Here is a 19642-nt window from a genome sequence, read left to right on the forward strand (position 1 = left end):
CACATTTCAGAATAAATGACTCTCCACATTCTAACCACAAGGTTTAGATCATTAAATAATGATTCAACGCTGAAAAAAGAAGTAGGGGGGGGAAATCCTCACTTAATGTTGTTCAGATAATGTATCTACTGTTTTGTCTTATCCAAAGGGTTTTGGAATCTGAGTTTTCCACCTGTGATTTTGAGTGACAGACAACTTTACTCAGGAGACTTTGGGCTGGGGTTGTAGCTCAGGGGCGGGGCTCTTGCCTCACACATATGAGGCACTGGGTTTGATCCCCAACACCACATAAAAATAAATAAAATAAAGATGTTGTGTCCATCTACAACTATATATATATATATATATATATATATATATATATTTATTTATTTATTTATTTATTTATGATTTTGGAGCTGCTTTGAACTAACTAGACTAGCCTCATGGGGACCAAAGAGTTCAGGGGAACCACCTATTTCTGTTTTTATCTTATCCTGGGCAACAAGGCTCAGAGGAGAAAGGACCTCCAAAGGCTAAGCTTGAAAGTTGACCAAGGGGATGTTAAGATTTAAATTATAAATTTAAAGAATTTCTGAGTAAGTTCTTTTCAGTGTGATGGAGGTAATTTCTGGACCTCTTGGGAGCACCCCCACCCCCTGCTGTAATCCCTGTGCCACTACTTACTCCCATCCTGATTTCTGAAATTCCAGACATTCCAGACATTTATTATTTCATTATAGGCTCCTTGAGTATTTTAAAAATCAGAGTAGATTATTTAATAAAAAGAAAGGAGTCAAACTTTATTTTTGAGAGAGATCCAGATTTTTATAGTCAGAAAATCATAAAAAATCATATTAACCACACCACACATGTAAGCTATGTGTAATTTTAAAACTAACATTTGAATCACACATGGAAATTACTGTGGGATGCCAAGATCTTTTTATAGCTTTTTGTGCCTTTAGGACTTAATACAGGCCAGGATAAAATATGAGTTCTCTCAAAAGTCTACAATTTTGTATTAGTTTCCTGTTGATGTGTAACAATTTACTATACATTTAAAAAAATGTTTTTAAATGAAATTATTAATTTACTCTACATTTAATCACTTAAAATCATACTTGTGGATTAGTTTTTTGGTTTGGGGGAAGTTGCTTCCATTTCTGGGCTTCAGGTTTCTCATCTGTAATGTGCAGTGGGTAATTTAGAAATGATTTCTAAGTAAGAGCTTTATCAGCTTAGACTTTCTAAAACTTGGTTTTCAGATCACAGAGGATTCCCTAATTTTAGAATTTTGGCATTAGTTACAAGAAGGATGCTGTGGTTTGGGTTTGATTGAAGTGTGTCCTCCCAGAGGTTCACATACCTTCAGTCTGGTCCTCACAGGGGCATCACTGGGACATGATGGGGATCTTTATGAGGGATTCTAGTGGCAAGTCCTCAGGTCATTAGAAGGCACTGGGAGAGCCAGCGACTCACTAGGGATGAGAGATATGGTCACCTGCTCCCACCTGTGCTCTGACTGTACCATTGGCCATGATGCAGGTGAGAGGGTCCTCACCAGAGCTGATGGCAGAGCTGATGCCTGTGCCACACCATGCCCTTAAATCTCCCAAAAGTGAGCGAAATAAACCACAGCTTATGTATAAAGTTCTTTATAAAGTTAGTCTGTCTTAAGTATTTTGTCACAGTAACAAAAACTGACCAAGAATAGTTAGAATAACTGGAACTCTGTTGAATGTCTATTATCAATAGAGCCCTTGGGTCACCTTGTCATATGAAGTGAAAAACCAGCCTCTACCTCAGAGCAAAGCCTGTCCAAGGAAGGGACATCACCTTTGTCCTTGGAAAGACCCACAGAGCACTCCTAGGCACATACCCACCCTGCTGAGTTGTTTATTTACAAATAACAGGAGAGATCTGCTGCACCAGGTGTCCCTGACTCAGTCAGGCTAGGTGGGGACCCATAGCAACCCCCTAGCAGTGACCAATCAGCATGAGACAGGGAAACTACCTGGGATACCAGATGACCCTCCCAGTAGTTTATGGTGGTTGATAACATGTTGGGAAACCATGTAGTTTAGCACCAACACCCCTCTTGGCTTAAACCAATCAGTTCAAACGAATCCCCCTCTTGCAGTAACCAATCACCCCTACCCAACTTGTTCCCGCCAGTGAATGTGCTAATCATGTTTTAGAGTTGTTTTATGATTTTCCTGCAGTGTGTGATGATTTGCTAAGAGATGCTATCATGTATGTGAAGTCCCTGCCTTCCCCAAAGAGTGTATAAAACTGCTGCAAACCCTGGGCTAGGGGCCTCTCAGCGTCACCAGTTGCTGCGTGTGCGCGCAGAGGACTGAGCTAGCTCGCAATAAAAATCTCTTTGCTGTTTACATCGATCTTGGTCTCTGGTGGTATTTGGGGGTTCCAAATTCGAGCATAACAGAAGGGGAACTTTCAAAAGGTAGTTTATCTTATATTTGATAAAGGAGCTAAAAGCATGCAATGGAGGAAGGATAGCATCTTTAACAAATGGTGCTGGGAAAACTGGAAATCCATTTGCAACAAAATGAATCTAAATCACCTCCTCTCACCATGCACAAAAGTTAACTCAAAGTGGATCAAGGAGCTAGATGTCAAATCAGAGACTCTGCGCCTGATAGAAGAAAAAGTTGGCTCTGATCTACATATTGTGGGGTCGGGTTCCAAATTCCTTAACGGGACACCCATAGCACAAGAGTTAATAACAAGAATCAATAAATGGGACTTACTTAAACTGAAAAGTTTTTTCTCAGCAAGAGAAACAATAAGAGAGGTAAATAGGGAGCCTACATCATGGGAACAAATTTTTACTCCTCACACTTCAGATAGAGCCCTAATATCCAGAGTATACAAAGAACTCAAAAAATTAAACAATAAGAAAACAAATAACCCAATCAACAAATGGGCCAAAGACCTAAACAGACACTTCTCAGAGGAGGACATACAATCAATCAACAAATATATGAAAAAATGCTCACCTTCTCTAGCAGTCAGAGAAATGCAAATCAAAACCACCCTAAGATACCATCTCACTCCAGTAAGATTGGCAGCCATTATGAACTCAAACAACAACAAGTGCTGGCGAGGATGTGGGGAAAAGGGTACTCTTGTACATTGCTGGTGGGACTGCAAACTAGTGCAGCCAATTTGGAAAGCAGTATGGAGATTCCTGGGAAAGCTGGGAATGGAACCACCATTTGACCCAGCTATTGCCCTTCTTGGACTATTCCCTGAAGACCTTAAAAGAGCTTACTACAGGGATACTGCCACATCGATGTTCATAGCGGCACAATTCACAATTGCTAGACTGTGGAACCAACCCAGATGCCCTTCAATAGATGAATGGATTAAAAAAATGTGGCATTTATACACCATGGAATATTACACAGCACTAAAAATGACAAAATCATGGATTTTGCAGGGAAATGGATGGCACTAGAGCAGATTATGCTTAGTGAAGCTAGCCAATCCCTAAAAAACAAATACCAAATGTCTTCTTTGATATAATGAGAATAACCAGGATCAGAGCAGGGAGGAAGAGCAGGAAGGAAAGATCAACATTAAACAGATACAATAGGTGGGAGGGAAAGAGAGAGAAAAGGGAAATTGCATGGGAATGGAGGGAGACGTTCATTGTTATACTAAATCACACATAAGAGGTTGCGAGGGGAATGGGTAAATAAACAAGGAGAGAAGTGAAATACAGTAGATGGGGTAGAGAGACAAGATGGGAGGGGAGGGGAGGGAGGATAGTAGAGGATAGGAAAGGGAGCAGAATACAACAGTTACTAATAGGGCATTATGTAAAAATGTGGATATGTAACAGATGTGATTCTGCAATCTGTATTTGGGTTAAAAATGGGAGTTCATAACCAACTTGAATCTAATGTATGAAACATGATATGTCAAAAGCTTTGTAATGTTTTGAACAACCAATAAAAAAAAAAAAGGTAGTTTACCTCAGAGAAGAAGGAAGGAAAGAATGACTAAGCTTGTGTTTCCAAAATTATTCCATTCAGGCTCTTATCCTCAACCATCAGAACAGAACTTTCTACTATGCATGTGGGTATAAAAATCTAAAGCCTAAGAAATAACTAGGCATCTTATATTTAAGAGCACAGCAAGTTTGGAAGTTCACAGGGCTGCCCAGCAATATTTTTGCTGTCTCCCTTGATTATGCTTCCCACTTCCTGAAAGTAAACATTGGATGTGATTTTTTTGGGTCAATGGAATGTGAGTGGGGGAGGTATAGGTCTTCTGGGTGGGAGTGTTTGAGAACTGGTATGTGTTTCTCCATGTTACCTCTTTCCCTTTGGCAGCAATCACAGCAAGAGGCAGTGAAGAGAGTCCTGTGTGGTGATGCATACCTGTAATTCCAGCATCTTGGGTGGCTGAGGTAGGAAGATTGCAAGTTCAAACCAACCTCATCAATTAGGGAGGCCCTAAGCAACTTAATGAGACCCTTTCTTAAAAAAAAAGAAAGAAAGAAAAAAAAAAAGCTGAGGTTGTGACCCAGTGGTTAAGCACCTCTGAGTTCAATCCCTGGTACAAACAACAACAACAACAACAACAACAACAACAAACTGTAGAGACAGGGGGACACTGCAGATGGTGTGAGAACTTGGGGTACAATTAGAAATAAAGAATTGCTTTTTTAAACTTCTAAGAGTTGGGGATTGTTAGTTACTACACCATAACCCAGAATATCCCTGACTGACTGACACAGCAGGAAGCAGCAGATCACAAAATTTGCAAATGGTAGAGATTGTGAGGTAGAGAAACATCCAATCACTGGCACAACAACAACAAAAAGCCCTGATAATACAAATTTTCAGATGAACTATTCTAATTTTTCTTTTCCTGTTTCCCTCCCAGGCTTGAGAGAGTTGGCAAAATGTAAAAAGCAAGCAGAGATCTGAAAGAAATGAAGAATTAGCCTGGATTCATAGATTGAACTGCCAGTCTATGGCCACCTGAGAGTTGAAGTTTGCAAGCTTAGTTTTCTAAAGATCTGCCTTTTACATTGTCATCTGATGTTTTTTCCTGGTTTTCTGTTTCAGTTCCGTGGCTGCCTTCATTGAAAGCATTGGAATTCGGTCATTGAATTAGGTTAACTTGGCATTATTTTGCTTTGCCATTATGTTGGGGCCGGTGTGTTTTGTCCATCTTCTCAAAGAACTTTTCCTGCTACTTCTGATTCAGATTGATTTTTTTGAATATTCCTCTGAAACTCTTTTGCTCTCATTTCTTTCCTTCCTCAGGAGGAAGATCTGTTACAATCCAAATATCAATTGCAAACTCTCAAAGTTAGGACTCCCCCTTACAGAAACTGAGTCTGCCCCTTTTCTCAAAAACCTCTCCTTCCATAACATCCATTTTCAGACCCCAGAAGAGATGGCATGAAGGTCAAAAGCAGATAAAAGTAAATTAGAGAAAAGTCAAATCAAAGAACTAAATAAACTCATTTTCTTTCCTTTTTTTTTTAAAAAAAGAAAAAAACCCTATTTTTTAGTTGTCAAAGGATCTTTTATTTATTTATATGAGTTGCTGAGGATCGAACCCAGGGCCTCACACATGCCAGGCAAACGCTCTACCACTGAGCCACGACTCCAGCCTCTTCTTTTCTTTTTTAAAAGATTTAATTTTTGTATGTGTAATATATTCATGTAGTTAAAAATTAGAAAAATTGAAGTGGTTGTGTAATATTAGGCCTTACTCCCACACCCATATCCCAACTGCCCAGTTCTAGTCCTCAATATGATTAATTACTAATGTATCATTAAAAAACCCTATATATTATGCATAAGTATATCTGTGGATAAAGATAAATTTACATTTTTTATATATTCCCCTTCTCTCTTTTATACAACTGGGCCTGTTTTTTAATTGTTATATTCCTTGCTTTTCTCACTTAATGGGTAATCTATTGTAGAGCTATCTGTATCAGTACACAAGGAGCTTCCTCATTCTTTTAAAACCCATTGAGGGTTCATTTAGCCAAATTCCACATAGATAGACACTTACATTGTTTCCAATCTTTGCTTTTGCAAAACTGTGTTGTAATGAATAGTCTTGTCCCTGAATACATTTGCATCTGTGTGAGTTTATCTGTGGCAGTCATTTCTAGGAGTGGAATTGCTGAGTTAGTTTATTAGTTTAAGTGGTGAATTTAGGACATAACTGAATGAAACCGCAATTTTGTGCTCAAAAACATGAATATTCTCCCAAACCACAGTGGCGGAGCCTTGCATGAACACTGGTTCATAGTTCTGAAGTGCTATCACATTGTATATTCATTATTTATTTTGTACCTATTGAATGTCAGATACTGTGTAGGTGTTACATATAAGGAAATAAACAAAATAGGTATCAGTGAAGTCATGGAACAGGAAAGGCAGTGTGATGGTAAATTTTATGGATCAATTTGGCCAGACTCTGGAGACCGGTTGTTTGAAACAAACTACTGTAGATATTGCTATAAAGGTATTTTTTGTTTAAAAAAAAAAGATGTAATTAGCATCTACAACAAGTTGACTTAAAATAAATTAGATTATTCACCATAATAGGGGTGGGCCTCATCCAACCAGTTAAAGTCCTTAAGAACAAAGGTTTCCTGAGAAGAAAGAATTCCCCCTGGAGATTGTAATACAAGACAGGTGTGGTAGTAGGTGCTTGTAATCCAAGTGACTCAGGAAACTGAGGCAGGAGGATTGCAAGTTTGAGACCAGCCTCAACAACTTAGTGAGGTACTAAGCAACATAGTGAGACCCTGTCTCAAAATTTTAAAAAGGGACTGGGTAGGTAGCTCAGTGGTTAAGCAAACTTGGGTATAATCACCTGAACAAAGAAAAAGAAAAAAAGACTTCCACCCAGCCTAAGTGTGTTTAACCGTACTGTCCTGAAGAATTTGTACTTAAAACTTCAACCACAGCTCTTACCTGAATTTCCAGCTAGCCAGACTGCCCCACAAATCACAGGCTTGCCAACCACAACAATCCCATGAGCCAACTCCTTAAAATAAGTTATTTTCCCTGCGTATACCCATTGGTTGGATTTCCCTGGAAGGCTCTGACTACTGGCAGGAATGATGATCTCCAACCAACAGAGGAGCAAACAGACTTTGAGGGTCCAGGTCTCCTCAGAGCCCAGACTCTAAAGCCAATGTTTTTTCCACTTCCCTGCCTTGCAATATCACTAAAACTCAAAATAGGATGTACACAGTGGTATTTCCATTATAGAGTACTAGGCATTACTATAATACAGTGGCCAAAAGGGTGTTACTGACATTTCATTTTTTTATTCCACTTCTTGTTGAAATGGAAAAGAGGTTAGAGAATTCTTTTTGCATAGTCACCATCCTGAAAATACTTTCCCTTATCATTCCTGTTTTAATATCATTTCCCAGGGTAGCAGAGGCTGCCTTAAAATCTTTGTCTTCCACTTTCATTTTCCTGTTCTTGAAAACCATCTCTTGACACACGAAAATGCAATTTTCCTTTATTTTCTCTTTCATCCGATACAGAATGTCTACACTGCAGGACAGCCCAAGAGCCGACTTGGAATTATGCTTTGAATATGAGCCCCCCCCCCCCGCAAACTCTGATGTTAATGCAGGAATGTTCAGAGGTAAGATATTTGGATTGTGAGAACTGTAACCTCATCAGTCCATCCTAGTTTGAATGGATTGACTAGGGGTAACTGTAGGCAGGTGGGTGTGGCTGGAGGAGGTGGGTTACTGCATGTGTGCCCTGGAAGGTGCACTTTCCCTTCTGCCCTCTGAATTTCAGGGCTGAACCTCTGAAATTCTATGCCAAAATAGACTTTCTCTCCTCTAAGCTGTTTTTATCAGTATGTTTGTTACAGCAATGAAAAGCTGACTAAAACACCTGGCTTGCAGAAATTCTTTCTTTATAGATGCCAGAATGAATAATCACACATACATTTTTGTTGTCCTTGTTTCACAATCATATTTTTGTTCCTATGGAGTATCGAAAATATTTATATAGTAGCTGGGTGCTGTGGAGCATGCCTGTAATCCCAGCTACTCCAGAGGCTGTGACAGGAGGATCGCAAGTTTGAGGGTAGACTTAGTAATTTAATGAGACCATATCTCAAAATAAAAAATAAAAAGGACTGGAGATATAACTAACTCAGTGGAAGAGCATCCCTGGATTCAATTCCTAGTACTACAAAAAGAAAAAAACAATATGTTTGTATATTAAACATGAGGCTCTTAACTTTGTGGTTTTTCCACTGAAAAATTTTGGGATTGAGCTTGGTAGGAATTCAAGTATATTGGTGTCAGGGTGGGGCCAGGAGCAGAAGTCTTCCCTTGGTGTATTTATCACTTTGGTAAAATTATGGGACACTAGGATTATTTAGTTGCTGAACCGGTAATAAGGAGGAGCTAGATCAGTTGATCCCTGGGGTATCTGGTTCTGCAAAAGGTGGAATTCTGAGTAATTCCTTCCAGACACTAATTGGAAGAGCATGCTTGGTACCATCTTTTGCCAGAACAAGGCAACACAGCTGGAGGAAAAATCTTCTTTCTAACATGACCTTTAATGTAAATGCAAATATTTGTCCCCATGTTGAATCATGAAATATGTCAAGGATGGCTGATCAGGTCTGTAACCAGCATGAAACTTTAAAAAGAAGTTCCTTCATGCTGAATCACTTGATGGTCATAGAGTCTTTGATACTTCTCCTTCTGTTTTATTTTTACCATGGCGACCACAGCCATTCCTCACAATGGTATGGTTCTACCATAGCATGTTTATTTGCACTGCTTGATTGATAGTGATTGAAATGCTCACTGTACATCAACTCTTGGGTTCACGTTTTGTTTCAGTGTCACCTTGCGCTTTTTATTTTGGTAAGAGCTATATTGAGATAGGATTCACCTATCTCACAATTCTCCCATTAAAATGTATAATAAGTGTTTTTTTTTTAGTATATTCCTAGAGTTGTGCATCCATCACCACAGTCAATTCTAGCATATTCCCATCACCCTAAAATGAAATCCTGTGTCCATGAGCAGTTACTCCCTTTCCTCCATCTCACAACCTCTAGCAATCACTGATCTACTATCTGTTTTCTATGGATTTGTATATTCTGGGCTTTTCATCCACAGGACGTGATTCCCTGTGGCTTCTTTTACTTGGTATTGCATTTTTAATGTTCATCCATGTTGTACTACCTATCGATGCTTTATTCTCTTTTAGGGATAAGTAATATTCTATCATATGGATATAGCATATTTTGTTTATCCATTCATTTATCGATGGGCCATAGCTTCCTTTTTTTTCTCTCTATTTCCTTAGTTTAGGTCTGAAAAATTTAATGAGCAATGGCAATATTCCCAAAGTAGCAGACAAAGCCCACGGCCATTTCCTTTAGCAGAAGCTGTCCGCTGCATAGGTGGAGGGTACCTCAAGCTGTGTTGTGAAGGCCACATGAAAGCTTGTTAAATCTTGGTTGACAGTAGGCCACCTCAGAGACTGCCCAGGCTGGAACTGTGGCTTTAACCCAGCCCTTTCAAGCAGTACTGAGCCTCTTCAAGCCTCAGTGTTCTCATCTTCAAAGTGGGAATTACCCTGGTACCTTTCTGTGGCAGAGACTGCCGGTCAGCTCTCATTACCACTCTCATTTCCAAAGTAATCTGTAGCCTCATTTTTGGGCTATGCATTTGTCTGCTGAGGTTGGGGATTTCTGCATTTCATTTAGCCTTTCTTTTAGTTAGTTATGGCTATGTTTCTACCTTCTGGCCACTGATATGCAAACCAAAGCATCCTTCAGCAGCTCTTAGAGCTTTCTTTCAAAAGCATCTGGAAAAATGTCCTGTCCCTTTTTGACTTTTCTTTTCTTCTGTCTCAAATTATGGAAATTGATGCTATAATCTTGGACCATAAGATCAAAGCTAAGAACACCATAACCACAGAATAGAATCTGGAACCTAAAGGGAGGCTTCAAGCAACAGAACATGGCCTAAGATTCATTACAGTGACCAGGTAGTAGGTGGGAATACACAGCACAGGCCAGAAAGCTTGTGAATCTTGCTAGGTGGTGGCAAAACATCTGGTAAAACTGTCTTCCTGAGTTTGTTGGGAGTCAGACCAGTGACAATCTGTAGGGTCAGGGTACTGCTAGGAAAATTTCACAATATGGTACACGTTGACTGTTTGTTTGACACTACTGATGTAAAACCGATGAACTCTGGCCAGGGTCAACAGCCTGTAGGCACTGGTGGAAGGGAGAACCGTTTTGCTGTGTGAAGACCTTTCTGTTGCCTCATGAATTCTAAATGGACATAAAATTCAGCACTTGGGGGTCAAGCAGGGTCGAAAAGTCCAGTTACCTCTCCACTGCAAAATGAAGCAGCTAGTGGTGACTCTGGAGAGGCAACTTTACCAGAAGATAAGCTTTATCAAGCATCTTCTATTAAGAGTCCCCTAGCAAACAGCACCATAAGCACAGTAAAAGACAAATGGCAACAGAGATCAGATTGAGTGTGGCTTTCTCTCTGCAGCCTACTGTTTCAGGTGGCCCTAAGGTGGTCATTATTAAGATGCTCAGGAAGAGAATGGAGCAGAGGCCAACAAATAGCAGACCAGATCAGGACTGGCACCTGGTGAATCTGCTGGGCGTATCTGGATGCCTCCTTGTTTTTCTAAGGTCCTGAGTTAAAAAACAGGTAGGGAAAAAAATGTGGACATTTGTTTTCTTTCTTATTATGTAAACACCTATATAATACCATAGATTTTTGCCCTTTAGCCCACAAAGCCTAGCATATTTACTATGTGGCCCTTGGGAGGAAAAGTTTGTTCCCCTTTAGATCAGAGTCTTAGGCATAAAGACATTGTGTCTTGATAAGATCTGGCACACAGAATGACTACAGGCAAGTAAATAGATAAGAAGCTTAGCAAATTTTGGAGGGAATTTTATGGCTACAACAACTACTATTTTCACCTGAAAAACACTTTAATTTTCTCACCCTCACAGCAAGGCCCCTGATCTCAACTTATACCAGTAGGAAGGAGTCTGTGTAATCTGGTAGCCTCCAATGGCACTCTCTGTTCTGGTTTGAATCTGAAATGTCCCCCAAAGGCTGGGTGCCAAAGGCTTGTTTGCCAGGTGGTGGAGCTGTTGGGATGTGGTGTGAACTTCAGGAAGTGGGGGCCTAGTTGGAAGAAGTAGGTCACGTTGAAGGTTTAATTTTGCCCCTGCTCCTTTTCTCTTTCTCTCCCTGTTTCCTGATTGCCTTGAAATTGAGCAGCTTTGTTCCACCATGCACTCCCTGCCATGATGTTCTACCTCACCAAATACCCAGAGCAATGGAGCCAGCTGGCCATGGGACTGAAACCTCTGAAACAATGAGTCAAGATAAGTTTTCTTCCTTTAAGTTGATTTTCTCTGGTATTCTGTCATAACAACAGAAAGCTGAGCAATCCAATTTCCAAGGCCTCCTTCATTCTTCAAGGGTAACACATAAGGTGATAGATGGGTTACCGAGCAACTTAACAGCCTGAAGAGGGACTTAAAAATCCTTGCTGACCCTTATCAACTGGTTGATTTTATCAAATACCACAAGCCAGTGACTGCTATGTGTTTCCCTACTGTCCCTTTGACTAATAGTAGTTTTATTTGCCACTATCAAGTCTTATCTATCATTGTTTAGTGAGTGAGTGTGTGTGTCCCTTAATTGATGTGCCACTGAGTCACAAGGAGTCACATGTGTTCCTGATGGAGAGATCTGTAGGTGGCATACCGTGAGTGAATCTCTCTAAATGAACCCCAGCACTTGGGGGTCAATGAGAGAGAGAGAGAGAGAGAGAGAGAGAGAGAGAGAGAGAGAGAGAGAGAGAGAGAGAGAGAGAGAGAGAGAGAGAGGAGAGAGAGCCCTAAAAACACATTTTTTTCATTTAGACATTTCAAACTGTTTGCATTATATACAAAACACCTACATAACTTCTGTCTTATAAAATAAAAACCATAAGATGAAAAGAACTTCTGCAGTACATTTTTGGCCATGGGCAATATTTATGGGCTCCCTTTAAAAATCTGTAAATGTGCAAGAAACAACGTTTACATTTTAATATACAAACCATAGGGATTTGATCTCACTGGTTAATCACTCTTGGGATAGGGGTAGATTGACAGTAACTTTGTGCTTCTATTATATTTTTTAAAATTTTTGCTCATGTACTACTTTAAAATGGAACTCTGTTACTTAGTTTTTCTTCTTTGAGGGATAGATAAATCTCATTAATTAATTGCACAATCATTAGAACTACAGTTTGTAAATTTAGACATTAAGAAAATAATTCCACCAATCAGGTTACCAACCTAATGTACCCCTTACTGTTGTGGTTACTCCTTTTTAATTTGGATTTGTTAAGTTACAACCAAAATATATGTACTCTTTTCTGTCTTTTTTTTCCTTGCTGAATAATATGAAAAAGAATCTATATTTCTAGACAGTCTTTTAAATTGAGCCTTTTAATGACTATATCTTGTTCTTTCCACTAGATTCGTGTTATTAACATCTATTGCCACCCAATAAACTACTCAGAATTAGTGACATAAAGCATAATGATTCCTGTATTATTTCTCACAGTGTCTGTATGTCAGGGATTGGGGAAGAACTTGTCTGGTGGTTTAGTTCATGTAATTGCTGCCGTATGGTGGCTGGATCTGGAACAGAGGAGGCTGGGGAAACTGGGGACTGACTGGGCATACCTCTATTTCTATGTAGACTCAGGGCATCTCAGTATAGACCCTTCTCTTGAGCCAATTTGGTCTTCCTCATATCATGGCAGCCTCCGGGTGCTAGCACTTCTTGGTCTTCCTCACATCATGGCAGCCTCTGGATGTTAGGGCTTCTTCTGTTGTGGTTCAGTGCTGTGGTTTGGATCTGGAACATTCCCTAAAGGCTAATGTACTTAAAGTCTTGGTCACCAATGTAGCAATGTCCAGAAGTGAGAGGTCAGAAAATGATCAGATCATGAAGACTCTAACTTCATCAGTGGATTAATTCATTTGGTGGATTAATACTTTGACCTACTTGGAGGAAGTAGGACACTAGGGACATGCCTCAGAAGGGTTTATCTTATCCCTGGCCTCTTCCTTTCTCTTTTTCTACTTCCCAGCTGCCAGGAGATGAGCAGTCTTCCTTTGTCACACCCTTCTGCCATGATGTTCTGCCTCACCTCAGCCCTAAAGCAACAGAGTCAGTCAATCGTGAACTGAAACTGTAAATAAAATAAGTCTTTCTTCTTCTAACTTGTTTTTCACAGGTATTTGTCACAGAAATGAAATCCATTCAGGGCTCCAGCACAAGTATTCTAGCAAGCCAGGCAGAAAGCTGCACTGTCTTCTGTGACCTTCACATAGTACTCCTCAGCTCTACCCTCTTGGCTGACTAGTCATCAAGGTCAACCCTGATTTGAGGGTAGGAAATACATGTCAGTGGCAGGGGGATGAAAGACATTGCAAACGTTTTAACATTGTCACAGTTCCATAACCAGTTTTGTTATTCTTTTATCATTGGATACTTTTTACTTCTATCTTAGGTTATTCAAACAACATTGCTACAACAATTTTCATGTTTGTAGGTTTTCCCCTATTTTATATGAAAGTAGTATTGTTAGGTCAAACAGTACAATCTGCAACATGTTGTCAAGTAACTTTCCAAAAGAATTGTGTCAATTTAAAATACTGTATGCAAGGTAGGTGACAATATTTTTGATACTAGAAATTTAAATTACCATTAGACTTTTATTTTGTTAACCTATATAAACTGTGTGCCTTAATGTTTAATTTCCATTATTTTTATATCTGGAAAAGTTGTTTTTTATGCTTGATAATTTTACTATCTTATTGTCTTCTGGTTTATCTACAGGGGTCTTAGTATTCATTTCAAATTGCATTAACTTTTTTCTTTTTTTTGTTCTGGATACTGGTGATTGAACTCATGAGTGATCTACCTTTGAGCTATATCCACAGCCCTCCCCTGCCTTTTGAGATAACATCTCTTATGATTCTCCTGCTTTAGCCTTCTGAGTAGTTAGGATTACTAACCACCATACCTGGCTTGTACTAACTTAATATATATATATGTATATATATATATATATATATATATATATATATATATATACACACACACACATACACACACATACATTTATATTTATATATTTAGTTGTAGATAGATACAATGCCTTTATTTTTATTTATTTTTATGTGGTGCTGAGGATTGAACCCAGGGCCTCACACATGCTAGGCAAGCACTCTATTACTGAGCCTCAGCCCCAGCCCTTGTATTAACTTTTATGTGTTAAAAATATAAATCACTTCTATATTATATTTGTCCAATATATATTTTTTTAATGACAATTTTTTTTCTCTAAACTTCCAAGTGGCCTAAACTATCAATTATATGAATATCTCTCTATATATTTTCATGATTGGAGTTTTACATTTAATTTCTTAATTTATGTAAAATATCTTAATTATATTAATAAAACATATTAATAAAATATATTAATATTATTCCTCTAATGTTATTTATCAGGACTATTAATATTTCTACCTTTAACTTCATTGACCCATGATGTCTTTTCACAATATTGAATTATTATTTTAAAGTACATAATTTGGACTACTTATTCCATTTAAATTAAATAGTATTTTTTGTTATTGTTTATTATTGATATATGCTTTGTTCTCTTAGATGAATTTTAGAAATTATATTTTTCAAGTTTGAAGATACAAAATTAAGAATATAATGACATTGAAACTTAAAATTTGTTTTGGAATATTTGATACTTTTAGCAATATTTAGTTTACAAATACAGATGCACAGTGTATCCATTTATTTATTCTAGCTTCTAAAATATCCTTTATTTTATTGTACCTCTCATATGCCTGCATAATTGATTAAAAAACTGAGGTTCCTTCTCCACTTAAGGTCCACGGCACATACTGGGTCAGGCTCATCAGAAACAAGTCTTTCTATTGGTTTTTATGCAGTCAGATTTCTCTTGAGAAATCTCTTTAGATCTATTTATATCTATATGTGTGTGTATTTGCATTTTATATAAAACACCTGGATAATTTTTGTCTCAAAAATTTTTTTTATAGTCCTCATATTTAGAAGGCAAATAATAGTCAGGGTTGACAAGGTTGAAGGAAGATTTGGAGATTTTATTCATAAAAAAGTGGAGGAAAGGGCTGGGGTAGTAAGTTAGTAATAGTGCCCTTGCCTAGCATGTGCAAAGCCCAGAAGAAAGGAAGGAAGGAAGAAAGGAAGGAAGGAAGGAAGGAAGGAAGGAAGGAAGGAAGGAAGGAAGGAAGGAAGGAAGGAAGGAAGGAAGGAAAGCTGATTGAAATTCAGAGAACAGTAGTGTCTGTTTAGTCTGCGCTGCTGGGGTTCAAGGCACAGTGCAACCCACATCTGTGTTAGGGGCCAACACAGCACATCACAGAAAGCTGCAACAACAAAATATTCCATCTCAAAATTCCTATCAAGCTTAGAAGCCCAGATTCCTTCCCAGTAGTCATCCAAACAGTGACATGGCCTTGATTTCTTCTGTGTGGACTGCAATCAGCTCATTTCTTGGGATGTCTGGGCTCCAGAAAAGACCCACTTTCTACCCTACCCAAGTATTCCTCCTTTACCTGCAGGACCAGGTCTGAAATGTCTTTGAGAAGAGCCTAAATATTGTCCTTTGCAGTCAGAAATAGGGTTTGAAATGCCTTGGGGAGAGCACGCTTAGATAGTGAAGTATAAATAACTATAACAGCGCATCCCTTTCTGGTCTCTGTTAGTAGAAGGGCATTCAGAGCCCGAGGAGAGGTGGGTAACAAAGGGGTATGATGACAGGAAAGGGGAACAGAAGGAACCCGGGAAAACAAACACCCATTACTCTAGGTTTGCATTTCCTCCCACCAACTGGGTCTGTAGAGTTGGAGAGGTCTAGAAAGACAAAAGAGAAAATAATGAAGAGTGCAGTGTGTGGTGGTCACCCTTTACCTGCCAGATGGGGGCATGCAGAGGCTTCCTACTGTATAAGCACTAGTTCATATTCTTCAAAACGCAGGTGCATGCCAGCCACACTTCTTCTCCAGCAGGATGACCCTGCGGTGGAGGCATTTGAATTGACAATCAGTTCCAGTAAGTGCTGAGGGGGCTAGGAGCCTCATCCAGGAAAAGGGGAAAAAAGATAAAAGAGAAAGGAAAGAAAAACTGAAGCAGGAGGGAGGATGAAGGGGTGTGTAAAGGGTTCAAAAGTTACCAAATTATCCGTCTGGCTGTGCGGTCACCTCTGCTGTGCACGAAGAACACAGGCTTCACACTCTGTGTCACTACCACAGTCACCCCTGCCAAGGGTCATGCTGAACCCCATGCCCCAGCAAAGCCCAGATAAAACTGCATCTTGTTCAAGGCAAAATCTCCCCTTTAATGGTTAGGGAACACATACATCACACACCATTAAAACTGCCAGTTTCCATCCCTTTCACACCATTAGTAGAAAATATATATCATTAAAGGAAGTGAGTTACAATGTAAAAATATGGTAATTCAGGCTGTCAAGTCACAATTGACAGTACGTTCAGGAGGCTGCATTCCCGAGCTGTCTCCAGAGACCTTATATTTAGTGAAAAGACGTTTCCCAGAAAAGTTTTCATAAATATTCTCCATGGGGGGAAAATGTATATTTATCACTTCATATAAAAAGAAATCTAAAGCAAATGTTTTTGAAGCCGATTTCTCAGAAATTTCATGGATATTTTTAATCCATAGCTGGAGAATTTTTCTTATCAACTTTCTAAACAGCCAGGGAACCCACAATGTTATTAGTAGCATTATCTTTATTTTTGTCCCCTACCCTTGGTCCTCCCTGCAGCCATGTTCCACACTCCATGTCCTGATTCTTGTATAATGGAGGGTATGAATACTGCTTCCTCTTTCTTGTCTTTCATGATGCTTTGATATCTTGGGCTTTGCTGACCTGGAAGAGGCTGTCCTCCCAGGATTAGCTAATTCTTAGAGAGCGAAAATGACTCCCCTCTGAGTGAATCTTTCCTATGCAAACCAGTCAATCCCAAGACCACACCCTCCAACCTTCTCCTTTATCAGACACACTTCAGACTACTCTCTTTCTAATCTAATCATCCCAGGGAAAGGTATCAGACACCTCAGGACAGCTGCCACACCCCACGACCCACTGACTTTATTCAAACTAGCCACTCGACTTTGCTTAGCTGCTACCTTGCATCCTCCATTCCATCTTTGGAAACCTGCACTAATGGCTCTCACCTATACCTCCTGTTTTTTTCTCCCTCTGGATTGACACTGGTGCTTCCCCTTTTTGTCCCCACCCATGCTGTGGCATGCCTCTTTCTCTTGAGAATAGTGAGTAACAAACTATCTTTTCAGTTTCAATCCTTTTCTGATCTGTTGTCCTTGCCAGAGCTGAATAATAGTAATAAAGTCTTTGCTTCAAAACAGAGAGGTAGAGACAGGTTTTGTGAACCCACTCTCTGATGTCTCAGGACAGTAGATTTAAGGATAATCTTCCAGAATGGATATAAATAATCCCAATGGGTCACTGCTTTCTTATATTTGGTCTCAGTTAAAACGAGTCTCCTTTATGGTTCAGTGGGTCGTCCTGTCTACTGTCCGAGGAGAACTATACATTGATGACTAGCTTTGGGAATCCAGCAGCCATGGGAGAGAGGTGTAAGAAAAATAAAATTGGAAAGGTTAAAGTTAGATAGGGTAGGACCAGACCAGTGTGGGAAGTTTAGTGAGAAGACTATAAAAAGAACCAGTGTGGGGAAAAAAGGAGAAACATTCATTTCAGGTGGAATGAGGTGGAGAAAATGTAATTTGAGACAATTCCTCTTAGGCAGAACACCGGGTCCTGATGAATGCCTTGATAAATGTGCTGACAAGTGATAAAAGGGCACCCTGCTCGCCCCTAGAGACACCGAGGTGAGAAATGCTGGAGTTCCTGTGCAGGGGGAGTTCACCGTGTGTCATGGAAAACCGGCAGCAGGTACTTAAGGTGAGTGCACCAGAGGTAAGTGTAAGGGCTAAGCAAGCACAAAGGAGGGGCATCAGGGAAGCCATTCTCTAGAACCAGGAGGAATCTGCCCCAAGTAAAGTGAGTCCGGAGGGAAGTCATTTTAAAGAGGGTTCTAAGCAGAGTAGAAAAGAAAATGAGAGAGAAATGAGAAAGAACTGAAGGGTCTGATATTTCCCAAGAGGTACTTTATTGGTTTTCTTTCTTCCATCTTTGATACCTGTGGCTGCCCCGTTCATGCCTTGTGGCAGGTAGCAACTATGTCAGACACCCCACAGTCGTTCAGACTTTGACCTTGGCCAGGGGTGCTTCACTCATATGTGGATCCTAGATAACCCCACTCCACAACCTTTCTAAATGACCCTACCTCTCTGTAGACACATCAACTGTCTCCAATCTCATCTGTGAGGAGCCTCCCCACTCTTGACTCTGCAGAAAGTCTGCAGTTAGTTGCCAGGGTGTGGACCATGTGTGAGTCTGCTCTGTTTGCATCTATAAGCCCAGACCCTCATCAGAACAGTTGGTGTGCTGCTTCCCCCCATTTGTCCCTAATAAAACCTCTTCCAGGTGGATTTTATTTTGCCTAATTGTGATTTCTATCTTGAGTAGAGCAGGCTCAGATGGTTATGCTAAGAGTTGGTAACACTGAAGCTGCTGGCAGCCAGGGGATGGTGAAGAACAATTGAGAACAACAGAGTTGACAGGAGCTGCTCTTGTGCCTATGGAAGAGTTCCAGGGAGCTCCCCAGGGCTTTGGGCTCCTGCTGCCAAGAGAGTAGCGACGAGAGCTCTTAATACCAAAAAGTGAGAGATGCTGGCATTCAAAGCTCAAAGCAGCTAAAACTCCATACCTGGCCCTCAATCTTCTGTTTCACAGATCTTCCCTCTCTCTTTACAGTATCCAACACCCCAGCTCCTTTTTTCCTTACTTGGCTCTAGCTTCCACATAGAAGAAAACATTGGATCCTTGGCTTCCTGAGCCTGACTTATTTCACGTCTCATGATGATTTCCAGTTCCATCCATTCACTGGCAAATGTCATAATTTTATTCTTCTTAATTGCTCCCTTCTTCACCCATTTATTACTTAACTCTGGCTTGACTTGGTGGGATAAGATTTTATATGGATTTGATTTGTTTTGATCTTACATTTGTTTGTTGGTTGGTATCTTGGATTTTGTTTCTATTATTTATCCCTTCTTCACTCTTTTCCCCCAGCAATAGCAAAATTTTTCTCTTTCCTCTTCCTTTCCTTATTTTATTTATTAGGTACTTTTTTACCTCATTCATCTAATTTGACCCTGACCCAAGGAAGTCAGAAGAGTTTGAGGCAGGACCCCAGAGGCTATTACTGACCTGGATAGAAGCAGTGAGAAAGAATAGGAAGTTAGAGAAAGGGTGTAACTCCTGACTGTCTGAACACAACCACCACCTCAGGGTAATACAAAAGGCCCCCAGATTTTCCAAACAAGATTTGATCCCTGGGTCAAAACCAGTGTTTATATTGTTGGAAGGAAGGGCACTGAAAG

The 19642-nt window shown here is 39.8% G+C and overlaps 1 long non-coding RNA gene across 1 annotated transcript in view; it reads left to right on the forward strand.

The window, feature by feature from the left end:
• Positions 1-12425: 12425 nt before the first annotated feature.
• LOC144365513 (uncharacterized) overlaps positions 12426-19642 on the forward strand; it is a 93251-nt gene continuing 86034 nt past the window's right edge. Inside the window, exons 1-2 of the long non-coding RNA XR_013424030.1 lie at positions 12426-13474; positions 17940-18098. This is a non-coding gene — a long non-coding RNA (uncharacterized LOC144365513). The remainder of the gene's footprint in view (positions 13475-17939; positions 18099-19642) is intronic.

This window comes from Ictidomys tridecemlineatus, chromosome 7 (assembly GCF_052094955.1).
Source record: "Ictidomys tridecemlineatus isolate mIctTri1 chromosome 7, mIctTri1.hap1, whole genome shotgun sequence".
Taxonomy (NCBI): Eukaryota; Metazoa; Chordata; class Mammalia; order Rodentia; family Sciuridae; genus Ictidomys; species Ictidomys tridecemlineatus.